The sequence below is a fragment of the Vidua chalybeata genome, chromosome 2 (genome assembly GCF_026979565.1).
Source record: "Vidua chalybeata isolate OUT-0048 chromosome 2, bVidCha1 merged haplotype, whole genome shotgun sequence".
Lineage (NCBI taxonomy): Eukaryota > Metazoa > Chordata > Aves > Passeriformes > Viduidae > Vidua > Vidua chalybeata.
Window position 1 is genome coordinate 36,738,370 of NC_071531.1, and position 18,605 is coordinate 36,756,974.

The following is an 18,605-nucleotide window of genomic DNA, read 5'->3' on the forward strand; positions in this document are numbered from 1 at the left end:
ATGGACAAGAAATTCAACATGACCCAGAACTGTATGCTTGCAGCCCAGAAAGCCAAACATATCCCATGCTGCAGAAGTGGATCCAGCAGGCTAAGGGAAGTGATTCTTCCAACCTGAGCTCTGCTCTGGTGAGACTCCACCAGCAGTAGATTATTCAGCATTCAGCTTTGGGATCCCTAATGTATGAGGGGTATGAACCTGTTGGAGTGAGTCCAGAGGAGGGGAAGGCCGTGAAGATAATGAGAGGGCTGCAGTACCTCTGCTTTGGAGAGGCTGAAAGAGTTGAGATTGTTCAGCCTGGAAAAGGAAAGGCTTGGGGGAGACCTTCCAGCAACTCTCCTGTACCTAAAGGGTACTGACACAAGTACCTTTGTTTCAAAGACAAGAGTGTTGGAGAGGGACTACATATGCATATCTAAATTCAGCTACGTGAAGGAAAGGTAATGAACATCATGGTGAAAGAAATAATTTCATCCTTTTCCCCAATGTATAGGGGCATATTTCTTGTGGGGACATATATTTCCTACCTGCTGCAGAGCATTGTGTCTCCAGCATCCTACATGGAGTATGTAAAGTCAAGGAATCAGAAACTACAACACTGACACTGATGATACTGCAACAGGAAAATGGAAAGCATGGCAATATTTAAGGAAGAAAGCTAAGCATTATGTTTAAATCACATCTGCAGAAAAATGGCTGCAATATTCAATAAAATTGTGTTTAGAAATAAGCAGGTTGATATATTTTTATCTGAAAAGAATGATAACATCCTTCCCAGTCCATTATGAATGAAAATAATAAAGCATCCCAAGCAGCACCATTTTTATTTCTGGTAGGATTCCCTAAGGACTGGTACCAACCAATGATAGTCACAATTCCCTTCTGTTCTCTGGAAGTAAATTTAAAAAAACACACTCTTGATAAAATTTTCTGTGACACAAATATTGGTAACATGGTAATTGATGAGCAAGACATAGCAATCACACAGAGTTATTGAAAGTACTTAATAAAAACTCTGTCCCATTCAAAGAAATGTCTTTAGCAGAGCTAAGTGCATAAGTTATGTTTTTAAGGAATGAACACCAGCTTCTGAAAAAAAAAAAAAAAATCTGGGAGCTATCCAAAGCACAAGAAAACAACTTGAGCTCTCATGACAAACTTGTGACAAAAAAGCCAATTTTGATCTTTTGCTGTGTAAGTAAGAAGAATAAGGAAATACTGCTGAAATAAATATCAGGATGTGGAAGTTATTCTTGTACAAAATTTAACATGAATTATTCCAAAGAGGAAAAAATGCTTTTCAATCAAAACCTCAATAAGTCTAACCCATTTAATTTACATATATCAGCAGAAAATTTAGATGATAAAAATTAAGGATAACTGATTTTTCAAGTTGTGCAGCAATGTTTCAGCAGCTAAGAGGGATTCTTCGGCTCCTAACATTCTCAGTTCAGGGCTGAATAGTTTCAAAGGGCTATTGTAGCGGAATACAAGCTACCAAACATTTACGAGGCTGAGGATATACCAATACCCTCTGGTCCTCTCCAGCTTGAAAGAAAGGGCTCTTAAGAGCCCTAATCCTACTGAGCCAAACTCAAAGTATTTGCTGTAAATTTGATGTGAAAAGTAAAAATATAATATGCTGTATAACTGCCTCACGAGTTATTTGTATTGAACAGCTTTTACTGCAGGTTGATAAAATGTGCTCTATAAAAGATTAATTATGGAACCACAGTAATAGCTTTGTCTCTGTCATTATTAAGTCTATTCTTTTAATGAAATTTTCTTCAAATAAAAAAATAATCCACAGAACTACTCAGTCTCTCTATCTTTTATCTTGTTCTCTTTTTTCAGAATCTAGCTTTTTTTCTCCTCATTGTTGATGTTATTATTTCAAATGTATTTCATATATCTGTTTTTTATTATTTGGTATTTTCTTCCAACTTTAGATCTGTTCCTTCTTCCCCTTTTTAATTAAAAGAATTTATTAGCATCTGTAAGTGTATGAAGTTATTTACCAAATGTTTATCCTCTGAAACAGGTTCTAGATCTTATCTTTACATTATAGGAGTAAATGTTACAAATTGTAGTATATTAAGCTTTTCTTTTATGGAAATAATTAATTAAAAATAGTAATGTATGGTGAAAATGTGCATGGATAGAAATATGGAATTTATCCATCATTACATTAAGAGCTTCAGTTCTTTTACATTCTTAAAAGCTGGAAAAGGAGACAAAACTGCTTGTGAAATATCCTTATGGTATATCCAAGCCTGAAATTCCTTTTGAAATGTAGAAATATAAATTATCACTTCATCTCACAAAGCTGAATTTGTATGTGGCAGTGTTTCCTTCTTCATCACATTTTAATTGGAAATAGTTTCTATTATGATTTCTTCTACGCTAAGTGTTCTCAGTGGATGCACAAGTGATCAGGTTCCTCCTATGATTTCAGATTTGGACTTTTCTTTTTCAGTGTCATAAGACTCAAAGTCAATTGTAGGTATGACACAGAAATGGAAACACTATCCTCTCTGAGATGCTGCCATTTATGTGTATAGGGCTGAAGGCTTTGAAGAAACTTGATTGGGAAAACTCAGGATCTTTAAGGAACTAAAACATAAGCAGTGAGGTTTTCAAGCCACATAGGTCAACACACATTTACTGTAAGTTCTTGATTCGGATCTAGTCTTGTATTATTTTAGGTGCATCAAATCTCTGCTTCCACTGGAAACAGAATTAAATGGGAGATTTAGAGACAAAACCCTGGATTATACTGTTAATAAGATTTTTTTCCGAACCTACTTTTTAAGAATTTTTATTATAAACATTTCAAGTTATATTTTGTATCTCTGTTGTTTGCTTAACCTCCAACCTTCTGCATGTCTTCAATTATTTAAAAATTGTCTTGCTTCCTCACCCCAAATCTGGACACTAGTAGAGTTCAGTGAGGAAACACGAGAACCATAAATTCCTAATTCACACCGGAAAGAGTCACAAGATAATGTTCCTTACAAAATTTCTCACTTTATTTAGTTATGTGGTACTAAAAAATCAATTATTCTTATGAAGTTCATAGAAAGAAATTTTCTTAAATTAAAAGAAGTTGTGACTGACAAGTAAATATAAGTCTGAATTAAAACAGATTCTTCAGACACCAGATGCATGTGTTGACTGGTTTTGATGGAAACTTGACATGCTAAGACACACCAGCATGAATGCTTTCTCTGTGTCTTTAACCAGACTTTGTATGAATGTAAATCTCAGTCTACCACATAGTTTGGGGTGTAAAGTATATGGCATACAGAAGTATATTATATACAGCAGAAATAAGTTTCTCCAGTACTTTTTTGCATTACCTGTTTAACTCTACATCCAAATATATAGTTTTCTTGGTTTTTTTAAATGCTGAGAGCAATTGTGCACACATGCATCTAAGCTCCCTGCTGGCACAGTGATAACCTGCAGAGAGATATTTACTTAATGCTGTACTGAGCAGATGAAACACTCTAGACAACAACAGCTTCTACTCCTGAACGTAAACAGGAAAAAATCTTATAAGTGGTCTGTACTCTACAGAAACTATTTTTCTGTATTTGGATAGACTGTAACAATTTTCTCTTATAAATGATTTAGATTGCATAAATGGTTCAATGCAACTTTGCCTATTTTCTTCAAAATAAGAAGGGAAAAAATGCTCTCATATATTTAATGCATATGTTGAATATGAGGAAATAGAATAGGATATAAGAAATAAAGTTTAGGGAACTGAACACAACTCCCTCTGTTCCTTTAAAATTTCAGATAAAAGTAAATATATATTTTAAATTATTTTTTAACATAAAAGGATCCCAAGTTTTCTGGAGATGAAAGTCAGTTGAACTTCAAGAAACAATGTTTGACCTTGAGTAAAATTCAAAAGTTTATTCAGGATTCTAATTTCAAGAAGACCGAGGCAGTATTATCCTTAAAGAAATATGAACAGAATACATTACTAGCAGCAAGGAGCGGTTTTTGGGTTTTTTGTTTGTTTGGTTGTTGTTTAGTTTGGTTTTTTGTTTGCTTTTTTCTACAAAGAACTACAAAAGAAAAGCAGTACAAAATATCAGTGTAAAGGTAGCAGTCTTTATATAAAATATCTGACAATGAGCAGTAAAAAATCCAGCTCCACTGAAATTAATGGTCAAATTCCAAACCAAACTTTCCTAACAAAGAATACCAAAATTTCACTCTTCATAAAGAAAGAAAGTCTTAATTGGAAATGTCAAAAAAACAAACCCAAAATGTAGATTATGTAGGATGAAGTTACTTGAACCTCTTAAGGAAGTTGAATTCAGGATCTCTCTAATTCCCTTATCTAGCAAATTAAAATGCACCCTAATTATGAATTAGGTTCAATCTTTGTATGATACTGAATAGCTTTTTGAAGACCATTATGGAAGCATGGCTTCCATTGAAGGTAGTAAAAAAATTGAGAGTTCCCGGCACCTTTTTTCTTTTTGTCTGAATAAAACATGGTGCTTGGGTGTCTTTCCAGAGATGCTGTCTATTTCAATGTGTTATATTGTGGGTATTCTCACCTCAGTCAGAGAGAAATGTTTTCTAACCAGGCCAGAGTCTGGGAAGCAGTTGGAAAAGAATGTAAATAGATTCTCTAGTCTACCTTGTTAATTCACATTGTTTATAGATGTGCTCTACCAGTGTGCGTCATTCACTGCACACCAATGGTGTGACATGTTTTTACTCTAAGACCAATGAAATTAATCTTCTTGATGTTCTCTATATATAGAGCAGTACATTTGAAATAAAGGAGAGAGTTCATTTTCTTAGCCTTCTAATCTAGAGTCCTCTGTTCCCGTCCTGCTCAACAACATCATTATATGATTTCAATGTATTTTGTAATCTGTTTATCATATACTATGTATTTTGTTCATCATTTTTCTCTATACTTCGTAACCTTGTCTATCACAGAAAGAACATGTCAGACTATTTTTCTTGCTATGATAAAAGACTGAGAGTTTTATTTTGCACTTCAGATATTTTTTACTCCTTTCAGCGTTTAGCAGTTTTGTTCCTTAAAATGTCCTCGTGGTGCCAGTACATCTTTCAGCACACAGTGGAAAATAGGCTCAGATGGAACCTTTTGTGTTTCACTTTGTGCCTATTGCCTCTGTCACTTGTCATCACTGAAAAGAACCTAAGCCCAACATCCATGCACCCTCCCTTCAAGTATTTACATCTGTTTATAAGACTTCCCCTCAGCCTTGTCTTATCCAGACTGAAAATTTACAGCTCTCAGTCTTTCCTCATAAAAGAGATGCTTCAGTCACTGTTGGCAATAATCCTCCTAATGCGGCCTTGGATACCATTGGTCTTCTTTGCCACAAGGATGTATTGCTGACTCTTGGTGGCACATGGCAAATTCCGTGGTTTTTGATAGAGAACTTAATTATTCTGAAAATTCATGATCGTTCATTTGCATTCAATTATTTTTAAAAATATAATCAGCTAGCTTTGATCTTCTTAGCTTTCTAAGTGGAGGTTTGGGTACTGAAGATGACTGCACTGCATGTCTCAACTGCACTGTTCTCTCTACCTCATTTTTTTTCTCGCCTCTTTTCTGGTTCCTTAAGTTGAACACCTACAACAAGACGTCTTGTCTCTGTGACTGGGAAATTATACATCACATACATCATTTTATGTCTGTTTTCTCAGCACTAGTCATATACACATGCCACCTCATATTATAGGAACTGCGTCTGCGCCCTGTGGTTACCTGTGACTTGGACTGTATAAAAGTGGCACCTCCAGAAGAGAGACTCTGTCATCCCCACTACTGAGAAGAGGAGGGTGAAAAAGGAACAGTGGGATGCCACAGGCACCCATGTGGTGTGGTATCTTTGCTAGATCTCTCTTTTTCGCTCATTTTCTTTCCCCTTCTCTTCTCTGCCTGTCCTCCTGTTTCTTTCTCTCTACATGACTTTTACTGTTAAATAAAATCCATGGTATTGACTTCAGCATATTGTCTCATTTGCACCCTAATTCAGGCAGAGGCATCTCTTATAATTGGGTCAAAATAGTGGTTATACTTGTTTTGTCTGTAGTTATGCACATTGCCTGTGGCATGGTTAAACACATCAGAAAAAAATATTTGGTTTCTGCTACAGAAGAAACCTGGTGTATTTTTCAGTAAATGGAAGGGGGATGAGCTCATGCTCATTCATGTGAAGAATGGCTTCCCAAGTTCTATTAAAAAAAAAAATAATGGAAATAAGACTTTGCAGAGCAACCGCAAGAATAGTAAATTTTTTTTATCATAGCCCTGTTTTTCATGCATTTAGTTCCTGAAGCTCAAATCATACTTCACTCTGTGTATATGTAGTTTCAATTAATATCACTGGGAACTGAAAATTTAGTGTAAAGATTCAGTGCACCCACAAGTTGCATTTTTAGTTACAAACATGTCTGAAGGCAGAAAACACAGCAGTCCAGTCTATAAATGCCTTGATATATGCAGGCTTAAAAACCCCATTGGAGATGGTCTGTGTTGGGCCTCTGTGAATTGGTCTAGACACAAATATGGATTAGATATACTACAGACATAAGGCTAGTTGCAAAGTGCAGATTCCTTCTACTCACCTTTAGTATTGGACTCATTACAACTTCAGCTGAGTTTTCACCATGTCTAGTCACAATCACTGAGATCTGTCAATAGAGAGCAGATTGCCTCAATGTTATTTAACTCAAATCCTGCTACTGAAAATGTCCTTCACATGACTCTGGGAACTTAGCTGGTGTCCCATCTATGCTTTCTATTCCTTTCTCAAGATCTGGATCCCAGAAGAAAGGCTAATAGTAATTTCATTAGACATAATTAAAAATTAGATAATTAGACATTAAATCGATATAATCTCTTTCATAATGCAAATATAAAGTTACTTAGAATTTAGTTGTGTGTCATCAGAGGATAATTTCATCTGAATAGGGATTTATGGATGAGGACCTTTAGCTTTCAAATCCAGTTATGAGAATATTTTGTTTTGGGATGCCAAAACATGGGTGTGTATTTTTTTTATTTTCTACAGGAACACAACCTATATGGCTTTTTTTCAACTTTTGAAAGCATTTCAAATTCCTTTGTCCTAGCAATGCACAAATCACATAAACAGAGAACAAATTTTACTTATCCACTTTATTACCACTTTCATCCCCAAGATAAGCTTCATGTGATTTGGAATACAGCACAACATGATCTCAAAAAACTTAATTCTAGTCTAAAAAACTTATTTTTTAAATCCTACCTACAATCAAAAGCATGAGACTGATATTTTTACCTTATGACATCCAAACTTCTATAGTTTATTTTGAACCAACTTGTAATATAAAAGAAAGGAAAAAAGAAGGTTATTTAAATGGTATTTATACTTTATAAACAGCTTTCATTTTTCATTTATATATCCAGATATAAATAATGGATACAGATACTTCTATACTTCTTAGATAAAGAAGTAATTTATTGTTAAAAGGAGAGTTGATTGATGCATGTTTTACTGAGTTTAAAATTTTAATAGTCGTTGATACCAATAGGGGCGATATTGATCTCTAATAAGCAGACATACAGAATGAAATTCCATTACTTCTTCATTAATGCATTACATTTGTAGTCCAGAATATTTAAATGTTTACTACTTTTATTTACTAAAGATGACATACTATCTACAAAAATAAAAACTGTGCAAAGTATAACTGCTCTTTCCTTCTTATTACTTTGGAAAAGAAATATAGAAATAATATTCAAGAAATGAAGAACAGAATGCATAATGCATTTCATATTTGAAAATAATTTAAAATAATACTTGAAACTGTCCAAAACTCATTTTTATACCATATACTCTAAGAAACTGTTACAGACCACTTTCATGACATTGTATGTGTCAGTGAAAATATTCTGTTAAAATTTTACTTTTAAATATGTTTACTTTAGCTTCTAGATCATTTTGCATTTCACATTGAATTTTTCTTCTAACACAAAATATTACATTTCCAAATGCAGATTTGCAAGTTTGTGACTCAGTTTGACATTACTAGAATTCACACGGTTAAATCCCTATGCTTTACTTTGAAAATTGATACTCTACTATTAATAGATTTTTTAATTGACATATATGAAATCATGAAGTAATTAAATGCAGTATCTAGTTCAAGTTTGCAGAAATTTTAGATTTATTTTCCTTGTCTCTATGAATAGATTAATAAATAAATCCTAATATATATTTTTTTTTTATGTTTCATCTTCTAAAATGTTTTTATTCATATTGACACTATAGTTGTATAATAGCCATGCTGAAGTCCAACTAGTAATACTAATTTCTGTTGTTTTAAGGAATTCTTCACCCTGGAATCCTAGAACTCTACTAATAATTGGAGGGACTCTATTTGTCTAACAAGAAACAGAACTCTTAATAAATTCAATATACTAGGATTACTGGTGTCTTTAATTTGTTGATACCTTCTGTTTCTCTTTTCCTGTCATATACATGAGCAAGGTGATGGCAAATTTTATGTTCTACTGCAATATTTTTAGTTTGGTATGTGAATGTTGTCATTAAAAGAACAGGCACTATTATAAATGCCAGTCATTTTTAGATTTCAAAAGAACTGAGAACATAGTATTTGGTACTTACAATCCAACTTCAAAATGAATCAGATGTTGTAGCTATATTTGCAATACTGTTGACACATGACTAATGATAACCAAACACAGTCTAATGATAACTTAAATCCAATACTTCAGACACAAGACCTATGAAAAAGCAGGTTTTTGAATCTAGGAAGATATGTGCAGTTGTCACAAGGTTGTTAATTTGTATTGTGTTTACTAATATTACACCTACCTTGTAAGTGAAATATGTGCATGCAGTCATATTTTACTCTCATTATTCTGAAGAAGGCATGTGTTGTAAATTATTATCTAGGAAATTTTCCTCCGCAGTACATCCCTGGGTAAGAAATTCAGATTCAACTGACTTCAGTTATTTTTTTAATATATGCCTAGCACATATTTAAAATATTGAAGCTTTGATGAAGAAGAGACAAAAAGATATTTTGAGATGATAATAGCATAATCATAGAATCATTTAGGTTGAGAAAGACCTCTAAGAGTACTTTGCTAACCATTAGACTCTCACAGTAAAGTCACCACTAAACCATGTCCCCAAGTCCCACATCCACACATTTAAAATACCTGCAGGTGTGGTACCACTTCACTGGGCACTCAATGACAGTGTCAGACAAACCTTTCCAGGAAGAAGTCTTTCTTATATCCACTCTAAACACTCCCCTAGTACAACCTGAGGACATTTCACTTTGTTACTTGGAAGAAGAGACAGAGAGACAGACACTGACCTGAATAAAACCTCCTTCCAGGTCGTTGTAGAGACTTATGAAGTCCCCCCAAGCCTCCTTTTCTCCAGGCTAAACAACTCCAGTTCCATCAGCTATTGTCATAAGACTTGTGCTCCAGGCCTTTTGCCTTGTGCCAGCTTTGTTGTCCTTCTCTAGACTTGCTCCAGCACCTCAATATCTTTCTTGTAGTGAGTGACCCAAAACTAAACAGAGTATTTAAGATGCAGCCTCACTGTGCCAAGTAGAGGGCAGCATTAACTGCCCTAGTCCTGCTGTCCACTCTCTTTCTGGGCAGATTTCTAGTCGTTCCTCCCCAAGCTTCTAGCATTGCATGAAGTGTTGTGACTGAAGTGCAGGGACCAGGCACGTCACCTTCCTGAACCTCATATAAGTGTCCTTGGCCCATATGTTGATAAAGATATTAAATGAACCTGGGCTCAAGGCTTTGTAACTATGTTTCCCCAGAATCCAACTAAGGATGGAGTTTTTTCTTGGCCCTCTTTTTTTTGCTGATGTATTTATGGAAACTTGTTTTATTGCTTTCTATGCCAATAGTCAGCCCAAGGTCCATGCGGACTTTGACCTTCCAAATTTACTTCCTGCATAATCTCACACATCGTTGTAGTCCTCTTGAATTTCCTTCCACTTCTTACAAAGGTCATAAACTCTCTTTTTCCTGCCTGCGTTCCAGTCAAAGCTCTATGTTCAGACAGTCTGGTCTTCTTCTCTGCCCTATTGGCATCTATTGGCACATGGGGATGACCTGTTTCCATGCATTTAACATTTCCTTGAAAATGCTCAACCTTCCTGAACTAGTTTGTCCTTCAGAACTGCCTTTCAAGGGATACTGTCAATCAGCCTCCTGAACAGGCTAAGTCTGCCCTTCCAAAGTCCAAGGTGCCAGTTTTGCTGACCTCACCTCCTTACCTGTCTGTGGATGGAACACTGTACTGTCACAATTAAGACAACCTCCAAGCACCATATCCTCCACCAGTCCTTCTCAGTTCACAAACAAAAGGTCCAGTGGAGCCCATTTCCTAGCTGACTCACCAGCTGTATGTCTTCCACACATTCTAAGAGCCTTCTAGACTGTTTTTCTCTCTGCTGTATGTATTTCCAGCAGACATCTAATGTGTTGAAGTCACCCATAAGAAAAAGGGCCAGTGATCATGAGACTTCTTCCAACTGCTCATAGACTATTTTGTCTGCCTCTTCATCATGGCTGGGTGTTCTATAACAGACTCTCATCAGGATGGCTGCATTGCTGTCTTCCCCCTGATTCTTAACCATAAACACTCAGTCCTATCATAACAGTCATGAAGCTCCAGACAGTCATACCACTCCTTACCATACAGGACTACCCTGCTGCCTCTCCTTCCTTTCCTATTCCTTCTGCAGATTTTGCAGCCATCTATTGCTGTGGTCCAGTTGTGTGCACCTTCGCACCAAATTTCCATGATGGTAACTGTCACAGTTTTCCTACTGCACAATGGCTACCAGCTCCTCCTGTTTATTGCCTGAGTTGTGTGCATAGGTGTAGATGTGCTTCAGCTGGGCTGAAGCACAGATGCCACCACTTTTCTGGAGAGACAAGCCCTAATTTCTATGTAGCCACTCTCAGACAATTCTAAGATACAAAAAAACCTTGTATTTTTGCTGTGGCATGGGTCTCCATTCAAGGAATGTAACAGAGTGGGAAGTCTTCACATCTTTAACCTGCACTGCAGGGAGGAAGCAGAGTTCATAGTTAATTCTGTGTAATAAGCATATTCCACAAAAAAAAATCTTTACATTGGGATGCAGTATGAAACTTCCCTACCAGAATTCATTTTGGAAATTGGTTAATAAGGGACATAGTAGCTCTTCAGCAATATTAAATCATTAATTGAAGCAAAAATCAACTGGTTCACTTATATCTTGAAGAGACACTTTCTACCATTTCCTTACAATGTTTGCCAAGATTTTCTTCAACTCTTCAAAGCATTCAAAACCTAAAGGTTAACTGCGCTGTTATTTTCTCTTCAAATGCATAACTGTCTTTGTGGTGTAATAGGTAAATCAATTTGCTTCTAATCACACTTGTCACAGGCACATAGACTGTCCATACTCTGATGAATGCTGATGAATGGAAGGTTCATCATGGAAGGGTCTTTGGTACTTTCAGGTTCAAAAATTATATGGCATAATTTTGATGCTGAAGTTCTATAAATACTAGAATTCTGAACATACTCATTACAAGGATCTGTTATCATGACTGAAATTAAACCTTTTTATGGTAATGCAACTGTGCCTTATGACAGCTGTCCACATCTTTCTCATTTTAAAAGAGGAAACTAGTGCATATTAGAAAAGCCAGGCAAGAAAGACAGTTTCAACTACTTCTGCATTTTCAATCTGTAACATTTATAGTTTCACTGAATAGTTTCTTCCACATAGTAATAAATAATGGAATGTGCAATTTAATTAGTATTTTAAACTATGCTAGCTATATACTCAAGCCATTTAAGTGGTACTCTGACTATAGGAATCATCTATTAGTAAAACCTCATACCAAGTAAAAAACCTGCCTCTGATATCAGTTGCAACTGTGTTTGTAGACAACATTCTCCTCATGGGCTATGTGTAAGAAAACAGATACAGCATTTTTTAGCATTTGCTTCCTTCTCAAAGGCATCCATTTTTCATGTAAGTCACTAAAAGTTTCATTACATGGGTATTTTCTGAAACAAAAAAAACTTATAATTTCAGAGGTGAACTATCAAAAGCAATTATCTTGTATAAGAATTCTTTGTGGCATAATTTTTTGGTCACGATAAGCTGGAAGACCTCTTAATTTCTCTTTCAAAACTTTGGTTATACAACCATTACTTTTCCAAGTAAACAAAAACACATTAAACATTTATATATGCAAACACATATGCCAAGAACAGGAATGAAATCTACTGCAAAACTTAGTCAAAAGACTGCATAAAACTAACTGGGTTTTTTTAAACAAAAAAGTAAATATTGTAGTTTTTTTAAAAAATTAAATTTCCATATCAGATGTTGACTTGCTTACAGAGCTATCACTATTTGCTTATTTAACTAATCTAAGCCATCAGTGAAATAATCCTATTTACACTAGTAAAAACTGTTAGAAGCAAACAAATATATGTGGAGTATGTTACGTGTGCATATATGTGACTGTGTGTGTATTGAGCAGATGTGTTATGGCAAAGGTGAGTTAGAGTAATCACATAATCAAAAATCAGCTTATGTTGCAAGGCATCTGCGGTGAATACCTAGTCCAATCCTCTTGTTCAAGCACGGACACCTACAGCAGGTTACCCAGGATCATTTTCAGCCTTAAATGTCTTCAGTGATGGAGATTTCGCACCCTCTTTAGCAATCCTCTTGTAGTGTTTCACAGCTATTTAACAAATTAAAGTCTTATTTTCTTGTTTCTTTATAAATTTAATTTCCTGTATTTCAGTTTGTGCCTGTTGATTGCATCTTTTGTTTTGTGTGGGTGCTACTCACAGGAGCCTGGCTTCACATTCTCTACCATCATATATTTATACACACTTCTGAACCTTCTTCAGGAAGGACAGTCCCAGACCAGCAAGGTCTTGTATGCTAAGGAAACTTTCCTGTTCAACCATGTAGAAGCCATTCTGGCAGTCACAACACACCACCTGAGCTGGGATGGAAGCTGCTTTGCAGTAGGCTTTTGGGAGCTGACACGTGCTAGACTTGCCTCCTTACACACATCACATCCACATTGTCAGAGAGAGTTTGCTTACTGGCTCAAACCCAGGTTTCCCATAGTAGAGTCTCAGATGTCTCAATTCTTAAAATTATTTCATTTTGGTGCAAGAACTAAATAGCAAAATAACAGCTTGAGCTGGTGCCTCCAAGGAGGAACCCAGAGCAAAGGAAACCCTGAGCTTTTAACAGATTGAAAGCAGTTTGGTGGAGAAGGGATTGAAGTACTGGTGGGTGAAAATTTGGACATAAGCCAGCAATGCCAGTTGCAGTCTAGAAAGCCAGCTAGATCCTGGGCTACATAAAAGGTGGCATGGTCAGCAAGTGGAGAAAAGTAACTTTCCCCTCTACTCTGTCTTCTAAGAACCCACTTGGAATACTGTGAATAGCTCAGGGGTCTACAGAATGAGAGACACAAACATGTTAAAGCAGATCCAGGGGAGGGCCATGGAAATTACTGGAGAGCTGCAGCATCTCTCCTATGAACACAGTATGAGAGAATTGAGTTTGTTTGGCCTGGAGAAAAGAAGGCTCTGGGGAGACCTCATTGTATCATGGAATAGTAGAATTATAGAATCACAGAATCACATAATGGCATGAATTGGAAAGCACCTTGAAGATCGTCTAGTTCAAACCTGCTGTCATGGTCAGGAGCACCTTTCGCCAAACCAAATTGCTCCAAATCCCATCCAACCTGGCTTTAAACTCTTCCAGTGACAAGACATCCACAATTTTTCTGGACAACCTGTTCTCATGACTCACCACCCTCACAGTAAAGAATTTCTTCCTAATGTCTAATCTGTTCTCTTTTAGTTGAAAACCTTTCTTCCTTGTCCTTTCACTACAGGCCTTTGTTAAAAGTCTTTCCAGCTCTCTTGTAGCCTCCTCTTAGGTACTTGAAGGTTACTCTAAAGTTTCCCTGGAGCTTTTTCTCCTCCAGGCGAACAACCAACTGTCAGCATGTCTCTATAGTAGACATGCTCCATCCCTCTTATGATCTTGGTGCCCCTTCTCTAGACTCATTCCCAGGCCCATGTCCTTACTGTGATAGGGACCCTAGAGGTAGATGCAGCACTCCAGCTGGGGTCTTATGAGAGCAGAGAGGCAGAATCACTTTGCTTGCCCTGCTGGCCATGCTGCCTTGGGTGCAGCTTGAGATATGATTGGATTTTTGGGCTGTTATCATGCATTGCTGGGTCATGTTAAGTTTTATATCCACCAACAGATAGCACTTCAATACTTGAAGAGAGGCTTGAAGAGAACTGGAGAGAGTCTTTTTACCAAGTGGGTAGTGGCCAACATGGGGCTGTGGTTTTAAGCTGTAAGAGGGTCTTTTTATGTTGGACATATGGATTGGACATCTTTTACAACAAAAGTGGCAAGACACAGGAGAAGGTGCCCCATCACTGATAAAGGTCAAGGCCAGGCTTTGAGTACCTTGATTTAGTGAAAGATGTCTCTGCTATTATTTGAACCTAGAAAATAGATTTTAGATTTACCAAAATCCTGAAAACTTCTTGATAACTTATGGGAGCACTAATGCTAGATTTGATTTTTCTGGTTAAATTTCTACCCTGGACTGACAGACAGTGAAAGTTAAGAAAGAAAAATCTGACTTTGACAAATAGAACAGAGAAAAACTATAAGCAGCTTATGAAAAGTATTAGGATATAGCATCAGGATATCTGATTAACTTATATTATGGGAAATAAGATGAATGTAAAAATGACCCCTGTAGGATGTCACATGTAAATCTATAGGAAGAGTAATATACAGTTCAACACTTTCCTAAAAGTTTTTGTGTTTGGCAGAACATGGTGAGATTGCCTTCAGGTTCAGAGACTTGGGCTGTTTGATAAATAATGCAAAAGAAAAAAAAAATGGACCTGTCAAATCTAACATATCAGAAGCCCTATTAGGTCCCAAGAAAGAGGGAAATACATATCTCTCCTGGGTCCATTTCTAGCCACAGTATGTTTTACTCTCACAGTATGTTGGCAAGGCTTTTTATATCAACAATAAATGTGTGTTAACATATAGGACAAACTTCCCAACTAAGCGTGAATGTATCAGAAGTGACAATCTGGAATGTTAATTTTTTTTTCTGTTTATGTTCAAAGGACAGAAATAGCCAAATATCAAAGGTCTTGTTTACCTACATAATGTGCTGAGCATTGGAATTTCTACCATAAAGATAAAGCCTCATTAGAAATACAGAAAGTGGCTGAAGGAGAAAAAGGAAATAATCAAGGCTGAAAATAACATGATTGCTTTTGTTAGAGTGTTCCAAACTTCACCTAAAAGTACAAGAGCTGCTATATTCATTTTAGCACTAGAAAAAAATTCTTTGTACTTTCTATGACATGCTATTATATGTGGCATAATATCTACATCTGTAAAAGCTCTGTTAAGAAAACATCTGTGAGGCAAGGTTTATTAGTGCAGAGGTGGAACTATTCTTATGCAACTATATTCCTTCTGGGACCAAACAACTACTTTTTAGGCCAATTAGTTCTGCATCAAATGGAAGTACCAGCTCAGGTCACCTCTCCATTACAGGGTTTAAACATGCCTCAAGTCACTACTGAACCTTTCAAGATTTTACCTGATGTCATAAAAAACCTTTCCTGTTAGCAATTTATTTAAATTGCGGGGATGAAAGGTTTGCTCTGAAAATCTGTTCCATTAGTTCCAGCTAGTCAAAAATATTGAATTTGAATATATGCAAGTCCACACATAGTACAGGTCTATTCCTGCTATTTGTAACATCCAACAGAATATTATTATATCTGAAGCCAAGACACTGACTACAGACATAATTTTGTCCTCTGCACAAAAAAGCACAGCCCCTCTGATTAAAGAATGAGAAAAGCAGGGTCTAAAGCTATCTTTCTTTTTTATTTTTTTCCTTTTTGTCACCACTTATGGCCAGCATTACAGTCACAGATCAGCCAAAATCTCTGTTGCTTTCAGATGACAGGAGTGAAACCAATTTATGATTCAAATTGCCAAAAACCTTCCATAGATCTGCAGCAGGCCTTTTCTTTCTATTTAAAGGTTAATCCAGATCACATCTGAAACCGAGCATGTTATGTAAAGGGGTTTATATGTATTCGACTTAGAGTTACTACAGTACCGAGAGTAATGCTCATTACAGTAGAATAAGTGCTAGTACTTTGAATAGTCTTTCCTGGGTTGCTCTCTGGGGATGTGTGGAGTAGTCTTGTGAGCTTATGAATATAAAAGCTGTCTGAACATAAATTCAAGCTACTTTAAGAAAAAGCAGTATAATCATGGCACAGTATATAATATAATGATCCTCTTAGTTAGACCATAATAAGATAAACTTTAATCATAATCAGAGTTGTACTTGTGGGTGCCTTTACAGGACATTTTTGCCACAATATTATGCAAAGTTATGAATATATTTCTCCCTGTGCATGTGATTTGAATAAGGTAGGGAAAATGGTCCTGTATACTGGGAAAGATCATCTTACTCATGTGGTAAAAGCTCTCTTAAGGCAGTTTTGGTATGATCTACAGCAGTTCTTAAAGTTAAGTGTTTTCTTTGGAGTTTTTATATATTCAGGATAACAAGTAAAAGAGTTTTCATTAGAAAATTGCTCAAAGAATGGAATTGCTAAACTAATAACTATGAAGTCTTTCTTTTAATTTGCCTCTTTATCACAGAATTTAAGGTGCCTAAGTGTGCAAACTTATTTTAGAATGTTGTAGTGTCACTAAATAATGCCTGATAACTGAGACACTATTCTGTTAATTAATAAAAATAAATGATTACGTAGTTGCCCAAATAATGTTTGCAAAATTATCTGTAGACATGAAAGCTGTGTTTGATGCCATAGTTTCCAAGTGTTGACCTTTCTAGAACTGCACCACTGCATGACAGAGTAGACTGATGACATTAATAACTGGTAACTAATATGTGAGGTATTTTGATATTTGCAATACTCTCAGTTTGTAGTTAAGACTTGATTTTAAATATTTGCTGATCTTTCATTAATTCAGTTTGCAGTACTGTTGCTGGTTGGCTTTTCCTTCTTCTGATTCTCTCAGCTGTAAATGTTTACTGCAGTTATTACACTATCAGTAACTAACACTAGATTGACTTAATTATATTAAATTGCTACATCATCAAAGGGAGAAATGAACAAGTGACCTAAGTTTTGGTCACTTTGTTATTGCAGCTCTGTACCCAAATGATTGAGTAATGATCAGGGCAAATATTCAAGCTATTCAACTTTTTTTTTTTTTTTTTTTTTTTTTTTTTTTTTTTTTTTTTTTTTTATCTAGGATAGAGTTAACTTTCTTCACAGTAGCTGGATAGCTTCATAGTCTATGTTTTAGATCAGTAAGTGTTTTGGATTTGTGCTGAAAGCAGTCTTGATAAGAAGTTATGTTTTCACTATTACTGACCAGCACTTGCCCAGAGTCAAGGCCTTTGCTGCCTCTCACCCCACCCTTGTGGTGAGCAGATGCATAAGGAGTGGGGAGGAGACATAGCTGGAAGAGCTGACCCCAACTGATGATCCCATATCATGTAGCATCATGCTCAGCATGTAAAGCTCAGTGAAGAAGGAAAGGAGACATTTAGAGTGATGGCATTTGTCTTCTGAAGTAATCACTACTTCATGATGGTGCCCTGCTTTCATGGAGATGGCTGAACACCTGATGGGAAGTGTTGAATGAATTCCTTGTTTTGCTTTGCTTGTATACATGGCTTTTGCTTTACGAATTTAAATCACTTTATCTGAAATAATGAATTTTCTCACTTTTACCCTTCTGATTCTTTCCCACATTTCACAGAGGGCAGAGTGTTCAAGAGGCTGAGTGGTGCTTATTGTCATCTGGAGATAAACCATGACAATGTGCCACTCTGTTTTCCTGTGCACCCTGCGTGGGCAGCACTTAGAAATGTTTGTACTGTTCTACTACATAAGAATATTTTTCCAGGTGTCTGTCAATCCTACCAGGTTTTCATAAAATACCTTGAAAACGTTTTGTCTATCTAGAGTCACAAGAGTGACTGGGTCAAGAATCCAAATCCACAGTTACAGATCTTTCTGCTTAGCTACAGGTGCTATCCAGTGTGCACACATGATTTCTTTCTATGGAAAAGTCACAGTGATTGAATGGGGATGAAGTTGATGCATGATTAAGATGGCATTGGGGAATTTAGGAGAGTTGAGTCTAAAACTGGTCACAGAGAGGTGGTCTTGGAGCTCAGGTGTCAACACTGAGACTAGAAGAAGCTCTGACATGAGGACTCTACACCCTGAAGAGCTGCACAGTTATCCAGGGGATGACTGAGCCTCCTGGGCCACCTCCTCTGCTTCCTGATGTTATGAGAGGACAAACACAAGAGGAACCCAGGAAGAATCTCTACAAATTTCTGTCCTGTTTTTAACAAAATCAAACTGAACCCAAGATGTTTTTAA

General features: G+C 36.3%; 1 long non-coding RNA gene across 3 annotated transcripts; it reads right to left on the reverse strand.

The window, feature by feature from the left end:
* Nucleotides 1–548: 548 nt before the first annotated feature.
* On the reverse strand, nt 549–10,280 carry LOC128783926 (uncharacterized). Of its 3 annotated transcripts, XR_008429287.1 has the most exons (5): nt 9,406–10,280; nt 8,895–8,999; nt 6,640–6,705; nt 3,360–3,462; nt 549–613 (listed from the first exon to the last, which is right to left on the reverse strand). It is a non-coding gene; the product is annotated as an uncharacterized LOC128783926 (long non-coding RNA). The 3 variants fall into 3 exon arrangements; XR_008429285.1 differs by lacking the exons at nt 549–613; nt 3,360–3,462 and adding an exon at nt 7,335–7,373 and having other exon boundaries at nt 4,931–6,705; XR_008429286.1 differs by lacking the exons at nt 549–613; nt 3,360–3,462 and having other exon boundaries at nt 4,931–6,705.
* Nucleotides 10,281–18,605: the final 8,325 nt, after the last annotated feature.